Source organism: Aquila chrysaetos, chromosome 16, assembly GCF_900496995.4.
Source record: "Aquila chrysaetos chrysaetos chromosome 16, bAquChr1.4, whole genome shotgun sequence".
Lineage (NCBI taxonomy): Eukaryota > Metazoa > Chordata > Aves > Accipitriformes > Accipitridae > Aquila > Aquila chrysaetos.
The window spans coordinates 15,537,738-15,550,962 of NC_044019.1; positions in this window are offsets into that span (position 1 = coordinate 15,537,738).

Here is a 13,225-nt window from a genome sequence, read left to right on the forward strand (position 1 = left end):
GCTACTGAGCTAATGTTTGTATAACTCTATTTACCATAACTTCTCAGACTTCCAGTTGAGTACTTGTAGTCAGCTCACAGTCCTGCATTTTACTTTTGGCTGCCAGTCTAACCTGGAATGCCTTTTTGAATATTTAGCATTTTAGAACTTTGAAAACTTCTTACACTCAGTTTGAGAAGTTAAAACTTTTTTCAGTAGTTTGTAGCATAAAAAATTTCTAAGCAATTGAAAAGGAAAGCTGGTTCGATGTGGGGATTTATTTTGGGTTTCTGTGGCTTAAATGTTAGATTGGATCTGACATTGGATATATTTGTGAATGGTGGAAGGAAGCTTTTGAATCCATGTTGGATCACCCATCTGTTGGATCACTCGGTTGTTTTTATATACTCCTAAAATTCTGCTGTTGTAAACAAGTATAGAACCAGTCTTGGACCCTTCCAGGTTTTCTAGGGGGACTGCTGCTGGGCAACATGTTCAGTATCACAGTATGCAACATCAGCTATTTCTGGCTTTCAGTCAACTACTAGATGAGGAAGCTTTGAACTGAGGTGCAACTGAAAGACATTTCCAATTAGTTAACTACCTGCCTATTTGCTTGGTTTTGTTGTTATTTTCTTTAAATTGTATTGGGGAGATGCCAAAACATCTGTAAAGTTTTATTTTAAATTTAAAAGCTTTATTACTCTGGTGTCAAGGACCTTCTGTGATTGCTTTTCTCCAACACTCAAGCCACTGAGCACTGGTCACGTGAATCCTGATAGAAAGCAAATGTTAACTTTTCATGCTTGAGTACCTACTGACAGCTAACATTAAACTTGTAAGCATATGTATTTGCACTGGAAGTGGTATCTGCTGTATGAGAGGGGAACACTGCTTAACATTGTAAGGTAATGTTCCTCAGATCTGCTTGCCAGAATATAAGAATGGAGACTATTAAATAAGATCTGAAATATCCCTTCTTAGCCACAACTACTGACACACATAGTGTGATGACCATGATTGTTCCAGAAAATTACAGGCTAATACATGCAGCGTTCTCTGTGTGTATATATAGCATATATAAAATATGAATGAAAGCAAAGAGACAGTTTCCCTGAAGCCTTTTGCCAGACTCCCAGCACAGAAGCTGTTAACATAATCTGTCAACCGGAACAGCCTTTCACCAGCCCGAGAACTGAGCCCTGTTATCCCTGTGTTCTGTTCCAAGCAGAGCCTATTCTGGAACCATGAATTAGATCTTATTTATTCCACTTCAGTTTATAGGAATGCAGTTCAACACCCCCTGAAATAGCAAAACCAGTATCTTCCCAGAAAATTTAGAGGTTTTGTCATGGTGGAACATTGTGATTCCTTTTCAATGGGACACCGCTTCCCAGCAGTATAGCCTGACTGCTTTAAAGTGTTGCAGCAAACTGTCAGAACATACACTCTGGTAAGATTTTGATCCCCTTCCCCCCCCCCCCCGTAAGATATTTTTATTTCTATTTTACTAGCAGGGCAATAGAGTGGCCATTACTGCCAAAACAAATCCCTTTCTCATCAGTTTATTTACTGGATTTTTAGTTCTGCTTGGTGGTTACCGTAGATTTTTTTTTTTTTTTTTTTTCCTTACAAAATGCGTTAAGTCTTGGCATTCAATCCTGTTCCATGGAAAATCCTACAAGCCTTCTTAGATGGCTTGATGACGTCACAATCTCTTTTCTGGCATGGTGTTTTGTGTCTTGTCCATACTCTACCTTTTTGAAGAACAGGATTTCTATCTTTGACTTCTGACTTCAAAGCTCAGTGATAAAAATCCACAGACTAAACAGATTCCTATGTTTTGTTCTGTTTATCCAGAGGCTAATGCCTAGATTTTCATCTAGTCAGCTATCTTCTCTGTTGAGAACAGGCTTCTTAATCAAGAAGATCGTCAAAATTGAGGAGGTGGATCTTTCCTTTTGTGAAAGGAGTTACTTTCTAGCTTCCAGGTTTTTTTACCATCAAGTATTTGTACTTTTTTTAGTCAAAGTTATTAAACATATTAGTGTGACCTGGTATTTCTTTCCTTGATACTCTTTGTGGGATTTACTTATGAGATGAACTTTTGCACAGATAAGTCCCCTGAGTTTATCAGCTTTGTAATTAAATATAACATAGCTGATTCTACTATGAGCACAGTTATGCGATGTGATCGCTGTAGGCAGATGAGGATGTCTGGTACATAGATGTAGTTATGCAAAACATAATCAGAGAACTACTGCAGTTATGACACATTTGCTGGACGTTGTAGTTCCTTGTGGTACTGGGAGTCCAAGCTTTGCTTACCTGAATCACAGAGCAACTTGTTCTGTTGGCAGGTGATGCTCAAGAAGACAAAAGGTCTTGTGGTGTTTTTCTTGTTTGCAGCAAAGCTGTTTCATGTCTCTTCTGGTAGCTTACAAAATTATTTTAAATAAGATTTTGCAGAATGTAATTAATGGCTGCATAATTATCAGAAATTCCTATAATAATGTAATCTAATACCTTATTTAGGACAGGATTTATCAAGTTGGGAGTGATAACAATTAGAAGGAAGCTGTTTAATACAGGGATAAAGGCAAAATGACTAGGGCATAATAGTATGGAAGTGGAAATTAACTTAACCAAGGTGGAACTAAAATTGGAAGAGCTAAATATGCTCAGACTGGGGGAACTAGGTATTCTTCAGTGTAGAACACTGAAGGTCTGCTGCAGGTCTTGTTTCGAGGGCTTTTAATACACCTGTGAATGGCACCAGATGGCTGGAGAGTAACAAACATGGTAATTAAGATGGTGGTGAAAGCCTTTGGAGCATGTACAGACCTTTAAGTCCGCTATGCTGGTATGTACAAAGTTTTAAGGAAAGGTTAGTTAACAATATTAATAGAAAATGGGATGGCAACAGGCTAAACTTGCATCTTTGGTGATTTAACTGATTTCCCAGACTAAAAAAAACAACACTGGTAGATCTAATCTTACTGGAATTGGTATTTGATATGGTGCAAGATGAAGAACTATTATAGAAGATGTGATTGTGTATCATAATTGTGAGACCAGTAGACACCATGTGAAGTAATAGAAAATACCAATTCCTATGAAAGCTAGAACTACCAGTTTGGGCAACAACCTTACCTAACGTATCCTTCGGCCAGAACCAAACTCTGGCCCAAGAGCAGGCTACTTTCCAGCTACGTGCAGCAACAGCTTACCAATGAATCTGGCCTATATACTTTGTCAAGAGGCAACTCAGCAGATATCCCAACAGTCTGTCAACTCTTTGCTCTATTTTGGTGCCCTAAAGTACATAAAAAGCTAGTTAAATTTCCATTTTGCTTTGGCTGTCACTCTGTAGCTGAAGGGTCTTCACAGGGGACAAAACTGAGTAGCTGGGAAGACCGGATTCTTCTCCCATTCTACCACCTCTGTCCCCTTGAGGGCAGGTGCTGAGTCAGAGGCAATGGAAAGGACAGATCTCCAGACACCTGAGCTTTCTGGGCACATGTGGGTTCCTGTCCCCTGTGCCTTAATTGCCAGGGAAAGGAAATTCAGGTGCACAATCCACAAAGAAGCAGACCTGGACCTGCCTTCCAACATATTCCTGCTCTTTATTTCTAGGGCAGTCTTTATTCTCAGTCCAGATACATAGTTCCTGATGTATCCTGAGAAAATTAAGCTTCTTACTGGACTACATATTAGTAATTTTCTGATCTTGAATTGCTAACGTGGAAAATATGGAGAATTTATTTCTGATTCTGCTATATCAGCAGATCATTTAGCTTTATTGCACAGTTATCTCTTGCCTCGTAAGGGTACCTTGGTAGTCTCTTAAGATCACCAGAACAGTGCAAAGGACAGTAGTGTGAGCCCAAGTCTTCCTTTTTTTTATTTTTTTTTCTTTTCTTCCCCTGACTGGTGCTGCAAAGGCATTTTGCATATATTTTGCTCTTGTAGTAGGTTTCACAGAAAATTGCATAGAATTTGCTCTGGTGTCTCTAAAAGCTTGGTGACCAAAGGCTTTTCCAGCTGTCACTCAACTGACATTGGGACCATGCGTCAATGGCTTCATAAATGCAACTGTTCTGAACACAGCTGCCCTCATTGTACCTGTTGAGTCACAGCCGTATTATCTGGCCATTTTCTGAATACTGCCAAATTTCATTTGGTACTTTCACAGTGGCATTAAGTTTGCTGTTGTCATTTCTTGATGGATTACAATCCTGTCTTTGGATTTAAAGCTGTAAAAAAAATCTACTGCTGCATGTAAAATACTGCTTCCTAAATCCAAGTGTAGCCAAATGCACTGTTAAGATATTTAGAAGGTTCTTAAATTATTTCCACTTTAAAAATACTTTTATGTATTCTATTTTGTTAACTTCTTAGGTTAATACAAAATTGCTTTCCTGGCTTGACATTGACATAAAGTTCTCTTTTTTTTTTTTCCCCCTCTTTACAGAGGACAGTTAATGTTGTTGCTTGATACTTAGAACAGATACTAACTTTGAATAGGACATTGTTTCCCAGCCAGATCAGTAGCTGCCTCATGGGTTTTTTTTCAGTATTATTTCAGGACTGGCAACAATATAACAGTAAAAGAAGTAAAATTTTGAGTATGCTCAGAGATTGTTTAAATTTAATGCAATAGCGAACACTGTTAATTTCTTCTTCGTAAGATTTCCCCTCCCTCTCCTATAACTATTTGTAGCTGTCAGCCTGTAACCTTATTTTAATGAGAATGGCAGCTCTAAATCCCTTCTGATCACTTTTATTTCTTACTGGTTCTAAATAAGGATATTCCCAGTGTGTATTAATCTCACTTGGAGATGTTTAATCAACTGATCTCAAAGAGGCCAAGTCCTCTTATGCTGCCTGCTATCACTTTGGCTCTTCTGCATTGCTAGGGTCAACTGTGTTAGAATATCCACTGTTTGCACTAATTCAAACCAAGATAAGTTTAAATTCAGGCTTTTTCCCACAAGACTAGTGAGTTTCCTTCATTTAATTTTGTTGAATGATACCTAAGAGGGGAACAAAAGGAGCAAATAGGTCATTTATGTATTAATTTACTACAAATGAGACAAATACCTTGATTTCTTTGTTCGCCTCCATTTCTTTCTTTCTCAAAATGTTTTGCCATTCTCCTATTTTCTTTCCCCTCTCCTTTCCCCCATCTTCTTTTTTCTAGTCTTTTTTTTTTTTTTCCTTTTCCTTTTGTCTTTTTTCTTTTTTCTTTTTTCTTTTTCTTGTTTAATCTGCCAGGCCAAATGAGGAAACAATTACAGGATGTTGGCTTTAAAAGTGTCTGGCTTTGCCAAATAAGTTTATCTTTTTTTCATTGTGGCTTAAAACATGCTAAACTCAAAGCCAAGTTACTAACCTAAAACTCATGGTAACTTCAATTTTTTTCATTAGGCTTACAATAAACTTGGATAGTTTTTCCACAATCCCTTTGCCAGTGATTAGTTTGGAAGATAGTATGTTTTGAATTTGCTGAGAGATCTACTGCTCTTAGCTTCGTTTTAGTACTTTTAAAAAGCAATCAATAATGCCCGTTTTGTAATAAGAAAAATTTATGAACTGACAAGCAAAATGTAATTATAGTGGGTATTCTGTACAAGAAAAAAGAGGTGATCTTAAAGCCATCTCAGCATTCTGTTTGCACTCATTTTCATTCATATAAATGATTAAGTGGTTCTGTGCTGAAACATTTCTCTCTCAAGGCATGAGGCATGAGTCTGGAAAAGTTGTTGCCAAAGAGTTCTATAATGAAGTCAATGACCATTTGTATTAACTTTTCATTGTTACCTACAGACTAATTTTTTCACTGTATTATTCTTATGACTAAGGCCCTAACTCAGCAGCAAGTTAGACACCTTTTATTTTTGTTCTCTGGGGACTGTACTCTATAAATGTGTAAATTCATGACAAAAGTGAAGCCTGCATCAAAGACTTAGGTTGATTTTGCAGTTAATGAAACTGTTTCCCTTGTCCTTTCCTCTGCTGAAAAAAGGGCTTCTTCCTGAATGAACCACCAAAAGATCATTCAAAAACTGACATAGTGAAGGAGAAAAAGAAGAAGATTTCATCTTATTGTGCCTGATCCAAAACTCAGGTTTGTGAAAAATCGCCTACTGAATTCAGTAGCCTTTGGATCAAACTAAATAATGGAGATGTTAATTTCCATTTAGAGCTGGGTCAAAGCTATGCTTTGTCCATGCTGTTTAGCAATAAGTGTTGAAATAATATGAAGTTAAATAAACATTCTGTCTTTTAATAATCAGAAGTTGCAGTGGATTTTAGTACAAGCTAAGCAGTTCTGGCAGTTTAGGTAAAGCCTACTAGTTTTGAAGTGAACACATTTTGACACACCTTACCTGCTCTTGGAAATCAGCTCATGAGCTGACCTTCCTGTTTGCTTTCTGATCATATGCCTTTCTGCATCACCAGTTTTGGCTGCACAAACTCTTGCCAAAGGATCACCTATACTAGGTATTAAAAAGAAGCAAACCAAAAAGCCTTCAAGCCTTTGAGTCTTAATGTCTACATGTATTTAGAGAAATACACATCTAACCACAGTAGATCGGATCATCAGGTGGGGCTTCCAGCTGTGCCCAATATGTAATGTTGCTGGTTAAACTTGTGTAGACTATTGCTACAGCAGCAACAATTCCATAATGCATCCTGCCAACTCTGTAACACCAGACATAGAGGGTATTTCTTGCAGTGCTGATCATTTTATACCTGACATTTAAGAATAAATTAATTTCTGTCAGGCCTGAAGTTGTAGTAAGTGAAAACCTGCAGGTTTGACTGCTAAACTTACTGGAAAACATGGACCAACTCTGGTAGAGGAGAAAACCCCTCACTATGGCCTTCTTCAGTAATAAACTCACATTGGGACATATGTACACATAAAGCTCTACGGACCTCTGTGGGACTTTATATGAGGGTGAAGAGATCAGTCAGCACAAATCTTTCCTCAGGATTGGGACCTAAGACTGAGAGTTGGAGAGGATGCAAGCAGAAGATGAAAGCAGAACTCTAAGCCTCCTTCAGATATACTTCTCAGTGTGGCAGAGCAGCACAATGATAGCTATTGTTATGCTTGATGCAAATTCCAGCTACAAACATTACGTTGGTTTTCTTACAGATTAAAAAAAGAAACCTTCCAGATACCCATATTTCATTTGTGGGAAGTAAAATAACGATGCTGTCAGCTACTGGGCACAAGATAATTTATATACTGTGTGTGAAACTTATGTTTTCATTAAATCAGGCCTAGAGATGCTTATGTGGATTTAACTTGCAAGATTAGCCAATAACATATATTGTATAGGCTTATATCAGAGAACAATAAAAATGTTTTAATGACTACTTTCCAACCAAGTAGATTATCTGAAATTGATACTAATCACCAGGTCTCATGTTAAGTTTATTTAGCCTTTTTGGGAAGGGGGGGGGGGGGGGGCCGGCGCGGGGAAAGGCCAGAATGAAACCCTGACCTTAGTCAAGGTTCAGCAGGCTTATCTTGAGTTTCTTGGTGAAACGTTACAGCAAGCTGACCTGCATGCCAGTCTCAGTTCAGTAAAAATACTTGATCATTTAAGCCTTGTCTTCTGTATTGGGCTTGCGTGGCAAGGTTTTGGTAGCGGGGCGGGGGGGGGGGGGCGGGGCTACAGGGGTGGCTTCTGTTAGAAGCTGCTAGAAGCTTCCCCCATGTGCGACAGAGCCAATGCCAGTCGGCTCCAAGATGGACCTGCCGCTGGCTAAGGGCGAGCCCATCGGCGATGGTGGTTAGTGCCTCTGGGATAACAGATTTAAGAATGGAGAAAAGTTGCTGCAAAACAGCAACTTCAGCTTGAGAGAGGAGTGAGAATATGTGAGAGAAAGAACTGTGCAGACCCCCAAGTCAGTGAAGAAGGAGGGGGAGGAGGTGCTCCAGGCACTGGAGCAGACATTCCCCTGCAGCCCATGGGGAAGACCACGGTGAGGCAGGCTGTCCCCCTGCAGCCCATGGTGGAGCAGATATCCACCTGCAGCCCAGGGAGGACCCTACACTGGAACAGGTGGATGTGCCCCAAGGAGGCTGTGACCCCATGGGAAGCCCGTGCTGGCACAGGCTCCTGGCAGGACCTGTGGCCCCATGGAGAGAGGAGCGCAGGCTGGAGCAGGTGTGCTGGCAGGACTTGTGACCCCATGGGGGACCCACACTGGAGCAGTCTGTGCCTGAAGGACTGCACCCTGTGGAAAGGATCCACGCTGGAGCAGTTCGTGAAGAACTGCAGCCCAGGGGAAGGACTCATGTTGGAGAACTTTGTGGAGGGCTGTCTGCCATGGGAGGGACCCCACGCTGGAGCAGGGGAAGAGAGTGAGGAGTCCTGCCCCCGAGGAGGAAGGAGCGACAAGGACAACCTGTGATGAACTGACCACAACCCCCATTCCCTATTCCCTTACGTGGCTGCAGGGAGGAGGTGGAGAAAATTGAGAGTGGAGTTAAGCCTGAGAAGAAGGGAGGGGTGGGCTGAAGGTGTTTTAAGATTTGGTTTTATTTCTCATTACCCTACTCTGATTTGACTGGTAATAAATGAAACTAATTGCCCCAAGTTGATTCTGGTTTGCCTGTGATGGTAATTGCTGAGCGATCTCCCTGTCCTTATCTTGACCCACGAGCCTTTTGTTATATTTTTCTCTCCCCTGTCCAGCTGAGGAGGGGGAGTGACAGAGCAGCTTGGTGGGCACCTGGTGCCCAGCCAGGGTCAACCCACCACATCGTCGTATGGGAATGTGGCTGTTAAGTTCCATTATCCATATACCCATGTATTAGCATGGACTGCCCGGGAAGATGGTCTAGATATTTCAGCCTTGGTCTCTTTATGGTACATCTAACAAGAGAGACTCAAGAGAGTCTTCAAAACAGATTGATTGGCAACTTTCCAAACCTTATTTTCTTGTCACAGAAATAACCAATATTTGGAATCCTACCTACAACGCTGGGAATAATCCATGTGCTTGTTAGCTTCTTTCAGTCTCTAGATTCTCCTAGGGATATGAACTAAACCAGGCATGTACATCCTGCAGTGAAGCTCTGAGGTTTTTGAAGGCGTCACTGTCTTCCCTGCTGGCATTGGCCTGTGTTAGTGCAAAGTTAATGCAGAAAGACTTTAACTCCTGAGACTTATCCTAAGGTACTCCTGTAACTTCAGCCTCATTTCAGGCTATGTAGTCACTTTGTGTCGGTGCCAGAGTAGTGATAGTAATAATAGTAATGGGCACTTCAGAAATGCAAGACAGACTCACAAATTAGCATTCATGCTAGAAAGTGTTTTGTCTGGTGGAAAGGGAGGGTAATCAGTGTTTCCAATGAGCCCAATTTCCACTCTGGAAATCTGAATTTCACTCTTTGTGTCTTGAAGCCCACGTTCTCTCAGTTAGAAACCTCTGTTTGGTTCTCTGTTACTGAACTTTGTGACATGACAGCAATTAGAAGACACTTAACTGAGATAGAGGAAACAGTATGCTATTGAAAAGTTTTCCTTAAAAAAAAAAGAAAAGAAAAAGGACAATTTTCAATATTTAAGTGATTAGAACCTGTCATTTCATGTTGTTGTTTGCAGGCTGACACAAATGACAGGACAAAGGAGCATACATGGAAATAAGATGAAAATTCAGAACAGATGTCAGGAAGCATTTTTCATGCTGAATGTGCACAGTGGCCAACCAGGTAAGGCAAAAGCATTTTCCCATTTAGGAAATAATTAGATGGCCCGTCATGGACAAAATGGCTTTCCCAATTTCCTTTTTCTCTAATTTTCTTACATTCTTATTATACTCCAGCTGCTATTCACTTTTCTCTGACTGGAAGCTTCATCATCGTCCGGACATGAACCTAGTTCTTATAGAAATGAATGAACAATTAACTGCTAAGTGAACAGCTACTTAGTTAGATATTATCCTGTTGATATTGTATCATGCTGTTAAGTTCAAGGTCTAGCAATGCATACATTTTGAAGTTCAGAGTTTCTGAAAGTTTTTAACACAGTTACAAAATTGAGTCTAGGAGAAAATCAGAGTGACAGAAAACATGCTGTTGCTATTATCTTAGAGTCTGATTATCTTAAGTGATAGAAATGTTACCAAAAATGAATCTAGGAGATAATTTGGGAAAAAAAACAAATTAAATGGACAATTGCACCCACCCACCCCGACCCCCCCCCCCCCCAAGATGAATATGTTTCTGGAATCTTCGCTTTAGTTGAGGCTCTGCTCCCAAATCTGATACAGACTTCCTGTGTAATCTTGCTGCCAGTCTTTTATGACTTTATGCCTCATCTTTTGTGTTCATAGAATAAAATAATTTTATTTTCTCAGGTGAATGTGAGTGTGAAACTGTAATTATTTGGGGCACTGACATTTGATCTCTCCAAGTATCAGTCAGCACTAAGTTAATTTATTATGCTTGTGATCCTCATTTTAGTAAAGTGTTGGCCTATTACAAGTTCATATGTTAAAGCTATTTGAGAGTGATAGATAGATAATGCTCACTGAGGACAATGTTAAGACTCAGACCTAGAAACTGAAAGTCTTTGGTTTCTAATAAATTTTTCCAGGAACTGTTAAGTGAGACCTTTAAAAGACTTGCTGAACAAATTGCTACAACAGCAGGCCGTGTTTCCAAGCTAATGATTTCCACCATGTAAAAAGTAGAGCTGTCTGCCCCACCCCAAGCTCCCATAGTTTCAGTACTAAGTGGTGTCACCAATATTCTCAAGTTAAAGCCATTTATGTGATAATTAAAGAAAATAATTTGATTTTCATATTTGTGAAAATTGCTCAGTGAGGTTGCTTCTGGCTTGCTCCTTAAATATGGGTTCCAGCATTCATAATAAAAATTAAAATGTCTTAATTAACAATGACCAATTTAGACATGTAATTATGGATATTTTAAAAAAGCTAATGGTGCTGAAAGATAGTAGCTCTGAGAAGCATTGTTCACTGAAGATGTACTGAAGAGAATGATCATTTCCATATTTCAAGCAATTCAGCCTTCAATCAAATAAAATGCCTAAGGAAATAAAGCTAATTTTTAATGACATATGGAGGCAATGTCAGTCACAGCACAGAGCAAGTACAATTTTGTTGACTTTGGAATTGGTGCAGGACTTGCTTAAGTTAAATATAGCTAGAGAGCTAATTTAAGGATGATACCCTGCCCTTATTTCTGGTTTTTTCCCTACTGTAATCCCATCAACACCACTTCATGGTGCATACAATGATGTGAATTAACACTGGAACATCAGTTTTGAATTGGAATTCCATGACTTTCTGCTGACGTATGTGACTCCCATACTCTGTATTCCAGGATTAATTCTTAGGGGTGGTAAGTGAATAAAAGGTGTCCAACAACTCAAAAATGGGTGTATACTAGTGTCAACAAACCTTCCCCATCTAAAAAATTCAGTCACTCCTTTTTATATGGATGGGGCAACTTTGACATAAAACTGAAGTTTTTCTGGAGTAAAACAATCTTTTTGTGGGGGAATTTTCAGGAATTCAACGGGGTGTGTGTGTGTGTGTGTGTGTGTATATATAAAAATAAAAATACAGTCTACAATACCTTACAATATATATGGTGTCTATATATACGTATGTAAAAGATATGCTTGGTGTATCTGTAAATGAACCCTTCTTCTGGACATTAGCTTTTTCATTATGCTTTTTCTCTTGGTGGAAGATTTAATGGTGCCCTTGTACTTGAGGTCATTGACCACTACAGTCTGACTACAGAAGGAAAAGGCTACTCTTCTATTCTTACATACTAAATGTCTAGTATTAGATATGAAGGAATATGAACAAATTTGTGCAAATACAAGAACTCGCTCCCAATGTCCTCTCACATCAAATTTACATGGAAGCCATCACAATTCTGCCTAACATGTTGTGGATAAGGACAAGTTCTGTATGCTGTGTTGTTATGTAGCAGAAGAAACTCTTTGTTGCAGAGTGGTTGTTCCATCAACAGTCTAACTGGCCTCTGCAGCCAGTTTTGTGGAGGGAAGAACATTGGTTCATAGGAATAGGATTTTTACTCCATTTTTCCTCCCTTCCTGAAGATGTAACAGGGAAGAGAAAGGACCAGAAGGAAGTTTTTACACCACATGCATCCATACTAGTTTAAAAATTACTTTGCACTATCTTGAAGTTTTTAGAGAATCTCATGCTACTGTAAGGAGAGAAAACCTTTTAGTTCTTTTATCTCTGCACTACTGAAAATATCCATTTCCTGCTGTCCTGCTCAACACTTTTTAACCTGTGCTGTCATACTCAAGGCTATTCTTCACCTGCCTTGCAGTTTTGACATTATTAGCAGTAACAGATTTGAAAAAAATATTTAGCATTCCAGGTATTTGGATTTGAATGCCAGAAGTCATAGCATGAGCATAGAATTATGTATTTTTATTCAAATTATTTATTTGCATTCCTTGCTATACACTTTATTCTGTGCCTGTTAATTGACTTTTGGTCATGTTTTCAAGACTTTTTTCATAACCATGAGGCTATGAACTTTATGTTCTTCTAAAAAAAAATAGAAAAAAGGATCCTTGTGAAATGATGTGATCGAGAAACTGGATTTTTAGAGGAAAAGATTGGTGGAGTTCATCTTATTTCATATGACTTAAGTTAAATAACTAATCTTGAACTCTACAGTTGATGGAGGTAGAAACATCACCAGTGAGTGCCATATTCCATAACAGTATGGGCTGAATGGACCATTAGCAGGATCTAAGCAGTTTTGTTTTGGACATTTACAGCTAGGCCACACTTTCTCTCTTCTAAAGCGGTGAAGATCTACCTAAAATTGAGATTTGACAGCGTTGTTTACTGAAATGAATTGAAAGCTGCATTTGCCTGTGTTGTTTTCAATTTACAGCTTATATTTTCTGGATTAGAAATTCTTAGTGTTTTAACTTCTCTGATTCAGTTTGGGAGAAGGCCTTATTCTTAAACTAGTATGTCCAAATCTTCCCTGTTGTCCTTACTGTGAATTCATGGTGCTACAGTACAATGTAAAAAGGTTCTCTTTAGTGGTCATTTTGGCATGCATATTTCTCAATGTCTCAATCTGACAAGAGTCTGTAAATGTCATGGAATAACTCTATGATTGAGCCCTATTAATATTACAATTAATGCAATATATCATATGAAGTATTTCATGAGCACCAAGATCCTG